Here is a 13,671-nt window from a genome sequence, read left to right as displayed (position 1 = left end):
TAATTTATGTGTCAATACATTATTATTAATCAGTACCTAGCATGAAAAACTAATTATATAGTGATGGTCATATAAGACAGTGGGACTGAGAAACATCAATAACGTGAAGGATCTTAGCAAAATTAGGCAAAATATAAAAGTAGAGCAAAGACTCTTTTTTAGTTTTTAAATCAGGCTGTTGTATTGCATTGTATTGGCTCAATGACTTTAGTAAAGTCAGTCAACTTTTCTGAGAATCAAGTTACTCATTTATGAAAAAGACACAGCATGTTGATTAGGCCATAAGAGATGATAACTGAATTGCATACGTCATACCACATACCTACTCCAAAAGATGGCATGAATAAGTGCTCTTTACATGAGAGTATTGTTTAGGAAATCCCTGTCAAATTTCTGGGTTAAATAAGAAAAACAGTGTCTACATACATTTATGTCTGTATTATTTTATTAATATAGACAAGTAGGAGGATATATAAAACTGGATATAACAGTGATTTCAAAATAATCAGGAAATAAAAAATATTGTAAATTTCAAATTATTCACAAGTAGAAAAACAAATACCCAATGCTGTTGAATGAATGGAAAGAAAGGACAATATATTGTACATAAGTGATGTTTGTTGTATATATTTAATTCATTTTCAATGTCTTATAATTTGTAAATTGGGACTCATTACAGAAAAGAAATTGAAAATGGCATTCATTAAAACAAAATTTACTATTGGAAAAATGAAAACAAAAATACTTTTAGTATTAAGTGTAACAAGAAAAGGTTGTATGCCTTAAGTCATTGGTTATCTATTCAGAGGTGTAAATCAAGTTTGGACTATTTGTTTTGTTTCAGCTACTTTGGAAATAACTGCAAGGGGATCAGGAGTTTCAAATCACACTATGCTACTCAGCTGCAGCTTGTCTCAGAAAAAAGAAAAAAATAGATAAAAGAATTGTAAATCAATTATACGGAACTAACAGGTAGTTTTAAGGAAGAAACAATGTAGTCACTTTCAGCTGAAAAACAAATCTGACACTAATGAGCTTAGCATTTGAAGGTCTGAGATGGATACAAGAAGACAGAGGGTGATTGAATGTGATTTCTGCTTTATTGAATTCTCACAATGGTATTTATTCATGTCAATGCATACTCTCATTTGCTTCTATAAAACACTGTTTATGAACCAGGTCTTTGAAGGTTTGATTTACTTGCTGATTACTCAAGATATAAATAAAAGTGTTCAACTTGGGAGCAAAGAAGTGTTGAAAACTGCTACTCCTTTGGTCAATGATGCTCTTTCTGTTGCTGAAGGCTTGCATACATAAATATACAACTTCCATAAGAGATGGAGATGACAATCCACTGAGAGGAACAGGTGGAGAAAGCCTTTTTCCTCTGTGCAGCAGATGGAATTCTCAATATGGTGGTTATGATGCATATGTAGGACAGAATTGCTAATACCAGTGTGTATAACAGAGCAACAAAGGCAAAGTAAAAGCCAATCCTCTCCAACAGCCATGTGTCTGAAAATGAGAGCTGGTAAAATAGGAAGTAGTCACAAGAGAAGTGATCAATGACATTGGAAGCATAGAAATCTAGCTTGAGGATAAGCATGAGTGGTGTGAAAATGGTCAGAAGTCTTGCCAGCCAAGAAGTGAAGACAAGAAGGGTGCAGATTTTCCTATTCATGTTGGTGGTGTAAGACAGAGGCTTGCAGATGGCAACATAATGATCATAGGACATAGCAGTCAGAAGAAGGAATTCAGACATACCATGGAGATGAAGAAGAATAATTGAGCTAAACAGTTGTTACAGAAAATGGTCTGGACATTAGTAATTACTGACCAGAAAAATCTATGGATGGAAACACTCATGAATATAATTTCTAAGAAGGAGAAATTCGGTAGAAAGAAACACATAGGAGTCTTTAGACGTGAATCCAGCGATGTCAGCATGATGATGGCTAGGTTTCCAGTGACACATTATAGATAAGTCACAAATAAAAAGACAAAAGTTACAACCTGAAGTTCTGGGTTGTCTGATATGCTCAAGAGTATATACTCTGGGATCACAGTGTGGTTTCTCATTCTGATTATTTCTTTTACAATATCTGTGGTGGAAAAAAATAAGATATTGAATTTAATGTAAAACAAGTGAATATTGGCAATGAAATATAGTGAACAGCTCTTTTCCTATTGGAATTTTGTGATATTTGATCCCTTTTATTAAAGAAAAAATGTATACTCAGCCTATAGTAAAAAAGTAAGCATGTTCACAGGTCTACATGTAAAAGTCATCATCAATGATTCTTCATGAAACTTCTACAAATAACTTTTCTTTGTGATATACACATTAGAGTAACAGATTTCTACCATATTTATTTGCATTGTTGTAGTTTGTATATTTGGACCTTGTTTACCATTTTCTAAGATTGTTTGCTTTTACATCTGAAATTTAAATTTTACTTTTAGTTCTGATGTCATTTACAAACTTAAAAATTTTCTTTGGTGGAAATTAACAATTTGTACCTGCTAGGAAGTTGCTGCATGAGAAAGGTCTCAGCACTCTTTTTTTTCAGTAGCATGTCATGTTTTTCTCTGGACTGCGTGGAGTGTAATCTCCCTCATGATTCCTATGTAGCTGGGATGACAGGTGAGCACCAGCAGACCGAGTGTTATATTGTTGTTGAGATTCGGTCTCACGAAATTTTTGCCTGGGCTGGATTCTAACTTGATCCTTCTTGTCTCAATCTCCCATGTAACTGGGATTACAGATGTGAGTCACTGCTTCTGGTACAATTAGTAGTTTTTATAAATATTATGATAAGTTTTATTCTTAACATGTATTGTTTGAAATATAACTATGGAACTAACTGCATTTGTGGTAGAAATACATTGCCTAGAGCTGCCTTGCTTGTAAGCAAGGGCAAAGTCCTTAATTATGGGAAAGAAAGTAGAAATCAGAGAAATTAATATGCAAAGGGACCTGAAAATATAGTTTTACAACATACTATTGCATTTATGTCTTTGTCTTCCATGTTATTTTATTTAGTAATTGACATTTTGTGGTTATTCACTTTATTTTATTACTCTTAAAAATGAACTTATAAGGCAGTTCTTTATGCCATAATACAGCATTGATTCCCTTACCAAAGAGTAATTAGAATAAATAAAACTTTCAATATGGTTTATATCATAGAGACCTTAAGGCTTTGAAGTGTAACACAGATGACTTCTGTCTGTTGTATTCTCCTTATAAGTGGAGAGTAGCATTTTGTCTATGATAAGTTATCAGTTTATTTCTTGTGTGACTTTCTTCATTTAACATAAAAGAAAGACATGTGACAATAGTTATCCTCAACTGAGTTGTCTAGTTGAACCACAAAGGTTATGTATCAAACCTAGTAGTGAACAGTTTTCCCTCTTTTATTTTGTTTTTGTCAATGGTATAGTTTTCCTTAAGGAATATACATATTTTGTCACTCTAATCAGACATTAAAAGTGTCAGATAAAAGATGGAAACCACTGTTGTAGTTTGAACAATGTCTGAAACATGAAAATCTATAATTAATAGATAAAAATTTGTTAAAGTAATAATTTGAGAATTGTTGCAACTTGTTTCAACAAAATAAACTTTTCAATGATAAACAAAAATACCTTTCTCTATGAATACAAAACATACATTTGATATGTTGGATGATAACAATCAGAATTATAATCATAAATTTGTTTTTATTTACTTAAAACATGATATGTATTAATAGTGTAATTCAGGAGACATCTATTACATAAATGCCTCTCACAAAGAAAAAGCACAGCTTGAAATAAAGGTACAAATTCTAGCAGTCTCAGGTCTAGTAGAAAAAGTTCTCTTTCATAGCTTTTATATTTCCATATAAACAGAAACATTGTACTAGCCTGAATTTGAAAACTTACTCTTGTTAGTTCTGAGAATTATAAGATTCTGGAATGTGAAATGTATCAAAGCTCTCTTGATAAATTAAAGATTGAATTGCGTACAAGGATAAGCCAATTTACTTTCTCTTGTCACTATACAAATCCCTGAGAGAGTAGGTTGAGGAAAGGAAGCATGTCAGCAGAGAGGAGTTTGATAAAAGTGCTAATGTCATCACACACCTTTCTGGAAAGCCAAGCAGAAAGGGAGGTAACAGTGATCCAATCAGCTGATACCTTAGCCTGGTTTCCTGTTGACCAAACTTCATTTTCCTAATGTAAACATGGACTCATTCTCCACTCACATCCACGCACAAAAAAATGGCAAAACTCTGCCTAAAGTTGATTCTAACAAGGCACTTCAGAACACAGAAATATAGGTTAGTGCAGCACTCCCTTGTAAGATAGATATGTGGATTGAATTGTATGAACTATAAAGAGGATTTCCTTTGATCTAGTTTCATAGCAGTGGACAAAATTTTTAAAATTTCTTGTTGTATTAAAACTTGGATAAAAAGAGAAGTAATCTTTTGTGTACTGAGGTTTTTGCACTAGAAGTTGGAAGAAGGCATTGTGTGAAAGCCAGGTAGAGTGAATGAGTCCCATTAAAGTGGTATGACATCACACCTATCCTGCCCTCAGAATATATTCTTCATGCCTCCTGCTACCTGATGTTCTCAACTCACACTTAATATCTCAATCCACAGAGTAAATTACTCTACAATGTCTTTCCTGATACCAGGTAGTCATATGGTGAATCAGGTGGGCAGAAGAGGAAAAATTCCTGAATCCCAAAACATCTGAAATTATAATACAAGGAGGATTGAAAATAGGATTTCTAAGTGTTGAAGAAGCTGTGACAGTAATAAGTAGCAGGTAAGGGAAAGTTTATTTGGGATTAGAAAGTAATTTAGCTTACCTTGTTATTTTATCACATTCCAACATCTCATAATGATCCTTATGAATTCTACATTCCCTGAGAGAAACTGCTACAACACAGAAACTACTCTTCAAAAAAATATGTGGGACAACTGCCATCACCTGGGAGTTTGATTGAAGAATAGGAGAAATAAGTTGTGCACTCTCAAATATTATTCATTTCATTTCTTATGAAAAATACCTGAAGTAATTTTCTAAAGTTTTATTAATATATATTTATTATACAAGGGGGAATCACAGTGACATTTCCAATTAGACTTATATTATATATTAGTAACATTCCCGCCATCATCTCTTCCCTTCAATCCCATCCTACCTTACAGCAATTTCAAGAGTTTCTTAGGTCTATTTCATACATGTATATGAAGTCCATCAACCATATACTGTCACTTTAATGTCCTTGATTCACACTCCCCCCTCCAGTACCTTGCACACACTGTACCTATTTTACAGTCCTGTTTTTAGTCCTGTTTTTCATTGTTAACATCTAAGTTGATGTCCAAGGGGGTTTCTGTATGTCTGCTCACTGTGGGTTTACTTTACATTGGTCCATTCATCATCTTCCACTACTCTTACACCTTTACCTCCCACCCCTCATTTTTCAACAACTTTCATTATGCATTTTTATATCCTGTACCTTCACATTTTATATTTTACAATATTACTAAAGTTCTGTTATTTTCTTACCTTCTTTCCCTGAGTTCCATAGAGTAGTTCCACTATTAGAATCAAGTTCTACATCTAAGCTTTTGTGTATGATTATGCTTGTTTTTGTGTATATGTTTATCTTTTGGATCTATGAAGCCATTGTGTTTCTGAGCCTGGCTTACTTCACTTAACATAATGTCCTCCAATTGCATCCATTTACCTTCAAACTACATGCCATTATTCCTTATGGCTGAGTAATATTCCATTTTGTGTATATGCCATATTTTCTTGATCCACTGAGGGCACCTGGGTTGTTTCCAAAGTTTAACTATTATGAATGGTGCTGTGCTGAACATCAGTGTACAGGCATGTCTACAGTATCATGTATTATGTTTCTTTGGGCAGATGCCCATGGGTAGTATCCCTGGATCATATGGAAGTTCTGTCTCTAGTTTTTTGGAAATCTTCCCACTGTTTTCCATGGTTGTTCTAATTTGCATTCCTACCAGCAGTGTATAAGGGTTCCTGCTTTGCCACATTGTGACAATCATTTGTTGTTGTTGCCCTTGATTGTGACCATTCTAACTGGGATGAGATGAAATCTAGGTGTCATTTTAATTTGCATTTCTTTTATAACCAGGGAAATTGAACATTTCTTTATGTATTTAGTGGCCATTTGTACCTCTTCCTTTGAGAATTCCCTGTTTAACTCATGAGACCATTTCTTCTTTGGGATGTTGATTCTTTAGGGGTTGAGATCTTTGAGTTCCCTGTAGATTCTGTATATTAGTCCTTTACTGGATGAGTTGCTGGCAAAGATTTTTCTCCTATTCTGTGTGCTGTTTCTTGAATCTGGTGGCTATTTTCTTTTGCTGTGCAGAAGTTCTTTAGTTTGAGCCAGTCCCATTGGTTCATTCTTTGTCTTAGATGCTATGCCTTTTGAGTTCTTTTTAGGGAGTTGGTCCCAATACCTATCTGTTCCATTGAGTTTCCTACTGATTCCTGGATTTCTTTCAAAATTTCAGGCTTTGTATTAAGGTCTTTGATCCACTTTGAGTTGCTTTTGGTACAAGGTGAAAGACAGGGATCTAGTTTCAGTCTTTCACAACTTGTGGATTGGCAGTTTTCCCAACAGCATTTGTTGAAGTTGTCCTTTCTCTATTTTGTGTTTTGGGTTCTTTTGTTGAAGAACAGTTACATATATATGTGTGGGTTTATGTCTGGAACTTCTGTTCTGGTCCATTGGTCTCTCTGTCTGTTTTTTGTGCCAACACCATGATATTTTTATTGTAATGGCTCTTTAGTATAGTTTAAAGTTTGGTATTGTGATGCCTCCAGCACTGGACGTTTTGCTCAGAATTGCTCTGGCTACTTGAGATCTTTTGTATTTTTTTAAGTATTTCAAGATTGATTTTTCTATTTCTATGCAGAATGTCATTGTAATTTTTATAGGCATTGTGTTAGATGTGTAGATTGCTTATTGTAGTACGGCCATTTTTACAATGTTGATTCTACCTATCTTCTTTGATTTCTCTCTTCTGTGGTTTATTGATCAAAAAGATCTTTGGTTTCTTTTGTTAAATTTATTCCAAGATACTGTATTGTTTTTGAGGGTCTAGAAAATGATGGTTTTCCTGATTTCTTTCTTGGTCTTTTCATTGTTGGTATATAGGAAGGCTACTTATTTCTCTATGTTAATTTTGAATCATGCTTTGTCAAAGAAGTTTATCATTTCTAACAGGTTTTTTTGGTAGAGTTTTTAGGTCTGTTAGGTATAAGATCATATCATCTGCAAATAGAGACAGTTTGACTTATTCTTTCCTTATTTGAATGACTTTTATTTCTTGCACTTGTCTTATTGCTTTGACTAGAAATTTTAAAACTATATTAAATAGAAGTGGAGAAAGTGTACATCCCTGTGTCATTCTTGACTTTAATGGAATGGTTTCACTGGTTGGCTCCTGTTGTGTATAGACTTTATTATGTTAAGGAAAATTCCTTCTATCCTAGTTTCATCAGTGCTTTTATCCTGAAAATGTGTTGAATTTTATGAATGGTTTTTCCTGCATCCATTGAGAGGATCATATGATTTTTGTCTTTGCTTCTGATTATACATTGTATTATGCTTATGCCTTTATAAATGTTGAACCTTCCTTGCATCTCTGGAATGAATCTGACTTGGTCATGGACTATGATCTTTTTGATGTGTTGTTGAATTTTGTTTGCCAGTATTTTGTTGAGAATCTTTGTGTCTATAACATGAAAGATATTGGCCTATAATTCTCTTTTTTGGTTGCATCTTTGTTGTGTCTTGGAATGAGTGTATTGCTGGCTTCAAAGAATGAGTTTGGTAGTGATCCTTCCACTTCTTTTTCCTGGAAAAATTTGAGTAATATGGATTTTAGTTCTCGTTCAAAGGGTTGGTAGTATTTGGACATGAATCCATCAGGCCCTGGGCTGTTTGTAGGGAGGCTTTTTATTACTGCTTTAATTTCATTGATTGTAATAAGACTATTTAGGTGTTTATCATCTTCTGTACCAGTATTAGTTGGTTGTATGCATCTAGAAATTTATCCATTTCATGTAGATTTTCCAGTTTGCTTGCATAGAAATTTTCAAAGTACTCTCTAATAATTCTCTGGATTTCATTAATATTTGTGGTTATGTCCCATTTTTCATCTCTGATTTTATTAATCTAGGTCCTTTTCCTCCTTCATTTTGTCCTGTTAACTAAGGTGTGTCAAACTTGTTAATCTTGTCAAATAACCAGCTGTTTGTTTCAATAATTCATTGTACAGCGATTTTGGTCTTAATCTCATTGTTCTCAGCCCTGATGTTTATTATTTCTCTCTGTCTGTTGATTTGGCATTTGGTTTGTTCTTGTTTTTTTGGAGCTTAAGGTGCATCATTACATTTTTTATTAATTACAAATCTGTATGTTTTCATTTGCATAAGCACAATTGTTACAATTTCTATCACTTCTTTTTCCTTTCTTAGATTTTTTTTACTGTTTTTCAGTTCATGATAATCATTAGAATGTTGCACAAAAGATGAGAATGATAGCACATTTTCTATTATGAACATTGATTTATATTATTTAAAATGCATTTTATAATTCATAGTAGTTGTTTAAGCTTTACACAAACACTTTGCCTAAATACTTCTTGACAGATTAATTTTTTTTAGTAAAATATGTGGAATGTAAATTCTAGCAAGTGAAATCCTCACTGTGTTAGCTTGCTTTTACATTGCCATGACAAAATATCTGAGAAAACAACATAGGGGACAAAGGATTTCTTTTGGAAGACTGTTTCAGAGGCTTTAGTCAATGACTGGCTGACTCCTTTATTAATGTACTTAAGGCAAGGCTAAAGAATCATGATGGAATGAAATTACAGAGGGTAGCTTCTCACCTCATGGCAGCTCAGAAGCAGAAAGAGAGTGATAGGAAGGGTCCGGAGACAAGATATATCCTTTAAAGTTACCTTCAGTGACTCACTTTCCCTGATAGTCCCCATATCCTAACAATTCATTTGGACATGAAAGCATTGATTGATTAATACATTGATACAGTCAGCATCTTGTGATCTAATTACCCCTCAATAACACCACCATCTGTGAACCAAGTCTTCAGTACCTAAATATTTTTAGGGTTCACTTCAGATTCAAACCTTATTAATAATGGAAACTTTGTCTTTCTTTTGAAGTTTTTAGTCATTGCAATGCATAGACTTAAGTGATTTTATTTAGGTAAATGATGGTGTCAAAATATACACTATTTTTCAAACTATTCCAAAACATTAGAAGAATACACACAAACATGGACACATACATAAATCCAAATAGAAAAATATATGCATACCTTTAATGCATTATATATGAAGATACATATGTGCCTGTATTCATACATATCAATGTATCCTCAAGTTTTGGACAAGTTTTAAACAAGGTATATCTCAAATATAAGCATAAATTTTAGATATATGAATTTTGGATACTGATATTCAGAAAGGAGCTTACTCCTCAGGAAATTTCAGAAACCAAGTATGTCCCCTATATCTAATGTTTATTTCTTTACTATTTTCCACAGCAAGGTAAATGTATATATATAAATAATATAAAATAAATATATATGTGTGTGTATTATGTGTGTGTGTATGTGTATAAATGCATTCATATGTTTATATATATGCTTCTGTGCAATGTATATCAGAGTTAAAGTTAAAGATAATATGTATACATGTGTATATCAAGAGATTTGGGGATTCATAAATGAGGTTTATTTAACACCAGTTAAAGTATATATTATTAATAGTCTGCATTTATCAATGGACTAATAGCATGAAGATATGATATTAAAATAAGCAAGAATTAGAATTTCAAGGTTTTTAAATGCAAAAATATTTCAATTAAATTAGTGTCACTTAAAAAAATTTTATAGAGAAACTGTAAAATGAAGAAATTTCTATGAAAACTAAAAAAAAATCAAAGGATTTTACTTTTACTATATCTTAAGTAAACTGTACCATTATAAAGTATTTCTTCTACTTCTGTGTATAATTTTTTTCCTGGAGAAACTCAAAGTACAATTTAGTTGTAGAATAAATATTAAAAATTTTTATAATCAAATATCACAAGGAACAGTGGCAGAATAATGTTAGAAATATAATTATAATTGCATGAACAATATATTAAACAAATATGCTTTACACTGAAAGAAGAGAAAAAAGTGAACAAGGAGAGTGGGATGGCCATGTTGATTGGAGAAGGTCACTAAATTTCACTTTTAAGCAATGGCGCTTCAATATGCCTCTAATCATGACACCACATTATTTCATGTACTTGTGAAAAACACGATCTTCCTTGCAATCTTCAGGAAAGCTCGCTTGACTTCTTGATTCCTTAGGCTGTAAATAAATGGGTTCAGCATGGGAGCTATTGAGGTATTTAGCACAGCAACTCCCTTACTCAAAGACACTTTTTCTCTGGCTGAAGGTTTAATGTACATAAAAATACAGCTGCCATAAGAGATGGAGATGACAACCATATTGGAAGAACATGTAGAAAAAGCTTTTGTCCTCTGACTAGTAGAAGGACTCTTTAAAATTGTTCTGATGATATATATGTAAGATGGAAATATTAATACCAAAGTGAACATTAGAATAAACACAGCACAAGAAAACCCCATTATCTCTAGGAATTTGGTGTATGAGAAAGAAATCTGCAGCAGGGGAAAATACTCACAGATAAAATGGTCAATGATATTGGACCTACAGTAATCAAGCTGTAAGAGCAACATGAGTGCAGGAAAGATGATTAAGAAGGAAATCAGCCAGGAAGCAAAGACAAGCATTGTACAGACTTTTCGATTCATGATGGCCATGTAATGCAGAGGCTTGCAGATGGCAACGTAACAATCTTAGGACACGGCAGCCAGAAGGTAAAATTCAGTGACTCCAAAGAGAATTACAAAAAACAACTGAGCTATACAGTCATTAAAGGAAATGGTTTTGTCTCCTGAAATAATGGTGCCCAGGAACTTGGGTATACTGACAGTTGTGAATGAAACTTCTAATAAGGAGAAATTCCTGAGGAAGAAATACATGGGGATGTGGAGGTGGGAATCCAGCAGCGTGAGCGTGATGATGGTCAGGCTCCCAGTGATGCTGAGCATGTAGGTGATGAAGAGAAAGACAAAGATCATCACCTGGAGCTTTGGACCATCTGACAATCCCAGGAAGATAAACCCTGTTATTACTTTATGGTTATGCATTCTTCAGTTGCTTACTTATTTATTCTTTCCTAAGGTATAGGAGAAAGCACAAAAAAGAAAGCTGAATTGAAGATTAATCCAAATCCAAGAGCTGAGCTGGAATGTTGCTGAAAGAGTACACCATTTCCATCTTCAGGGGAAATTTAACATCATCTGATAGTAACAATGATCCTTTAATTTCTCTTTTACAGAGAAAAACATTTTAATTAAGGCAGAGTACAATTATCAAAACTGGTATGAGAAACAATCTCATCCAAGTTAGAATGGGTATTGTCAAAATCAAACATAACATGTAAAAAAAAAAGCTGGTGAGGATGTGTGGGAAAGGTACTCATATACATTGTTGGTGGGAAATAGATTAATATAGCCACTATGGTGAACAGTATGGAGATAGTAAAAATCCTAAATATGGAAATACCATTCAATTCAGCTACACAAGTCCTGGGTATATATTCAATAAATGAAATAAGAACACAAAAATTTACCTTTATTTTTCATGCTTATTGTGGCATTATTCACACTAAGCAAGATTAGAAATAAGCACATGTACCCAAAAATTAAAGAATGGATACAGAAAATGTGTTGTATGTAGAACACATTAGAGTATTTTCAACCATAAAGTAGAATTAAATGCAGTCCTTTACAGAAAAATGAATGGAAATGGAAGACATTAATTTAAATAAAATAAGTTAAACACAGTAAAGCAACCACCACATGTTCTGAAACTGGAAGAATGATTTCTAGGAATTGGAAAGCATGCACATGGGTTGGGAGAGTGGACTAGGGAAAATAGTTATGATCAATATGTGCTGTACATACATATGAAAATGTCACCCAGATCACTATCAATATGTACAAATAACATGTGTGCATGAAAATAATAAATATTATTTTGTTATCCCACAGCTTGAAGTGGTAGGGTAGGGATATATAATCAGACATTTCTGACACCAGTAGTACCTTTCAGAGACATGCCTATGAAGTATCTTCCCAAATATGATCACTTTTGTGTCATTGTCCCAATTTTTACAGAAGTTTCCCTTTTTGCAAAAGTTTAAACACATGAAAATTATCAAAATGGGAAGGATGCACTATTTTTAATAAGTGATTATTTTGTCCTCACACATCTATCAACTTTTAAAACACTTTCCAACTCTTGGTACTACCTCACTGGAAGTCAGAAATACTGAAGCCGTCTCCATTAGCAGCCTCAGGTGACAGGGATAAAGGGTGAGACAGCATAGAGAGCAATGTAAAGGAGAGAAGGAGGGTAAAAGAAGAAAGCTAGGAAAGGTGAGTAACTATAAAAGAATGAATATAGAATTTGTAAACCTTTTGAAATAACCATAAGAAGGGGATTAAGATAGAAAGGAAAAAAATGGAAGACATGAACCAATTTGGGTTATAATACATATATAGATGGAACTATCACAAGGAGACTGCCTGTTAAACCATCTTAAATAAACAAAAATGTCAACATTTTACAAAAACAGAACAGGAAGGCAAAACAGGTTCTTTCTGGGGGGTTGGTTCCAGTGGGAAGAGAAGGGATGTAGGGAAAGGATGAATATAGTACAAATACTGTATACACATGTATGTAGTTTGAAAAATAAAAACTGTTGAAACTACTTCAGGAATGGGGGCAGGGAGGAGTAAAGTAGAATGGTGGAGGATGTAAATTCAAGTATTATATATTTGAGATATTGTAAGAACTCTTGCAAATGCTACATTGTACTCCTACTACAACAATAACAAATACTAATAAATAAAAAATCATAAAAAGAAAGGAAGGCAAACTGCAAGTCTTAAATCTGATGTGTATTGTATATGAATTTCTTGTAAAATCTTACCATTCATATGATTCCTCTTCTAGACCTTTACTCCTATTCAACATACTGTGCTTTTTCCTTTAAATAATTTATATTATTTTTCATATTTGAGTATTGCTCCAGTAAGAGAGATAAGTCTTCTCCAAGAAAACTTGGGTAGTAGTTTTATTTATTTATTTAGATTTTTAAAAATAAATATTAGTGCTCATACTTTTAAAAACTAAAGTTTGAGTGATATTGCCCTAGACATGGATATAGGAAAGAATGAAGACATGTAATTTTGAGTCCAATCTACTTACTAGTTCTGAACAAATAAATCAATCATCTGTGCTTAGTTTCCAAAATATGTAAGTGTAAACTTTCTTCTTCTGTACTCAATCTCATAGGATAATGGTGAGCTTAAACAAGTTAATGTATTTGAAACATTAGGAAGAATACTTAACATTTACTGAAAGTCATGTAGAATGTGTTCAGTGGAGAAAACGTTCCCTAAATACCGATCCTAAACACTTTGGAATTAGCATGGTGTCCCATGTA

At 33.2% G+C, this 13,671-nt stretch overlaps 2 pseudogenes; both read right to left on the bottom strand.

The window, feature by feature from the left end:
- Positions 1–1,131: 1,131 nt before the first annotated feature.
- LOC109677443 (olfactory receptor 6C3-like) lies at positions 1,132–2,079 on the bottom strand (annotated as a pseudogene).
- An 8,287-nt stretch (positions 2,080–10,366) lies between these two features.
- On the bottom strand, positions 10,367–11,305 carry LOC109677434 (olfactory receptor 6C1-like; annotated as a pseudogene).
- Positions 11,306–13,671: the final 2,366 nt, after the last annotated feature.

The sequence above is a fragment of the Castor canadensis genome, chromosome 8 (assembly GCF_047511655.1).
Source record: "Castor canadensis chromosome 8, mCasCan1.hap1v2, whole genome shotgun sequence".
Taxonomy (NCBI): Eukaryota; Metazoa; Chordata; class Mammalia; order Rodentia; family Castoridae; genus Castor; species Castor canadensis.
This window is presented reverse-complemented; position numbering and strand designations above follow the sequence as displayed.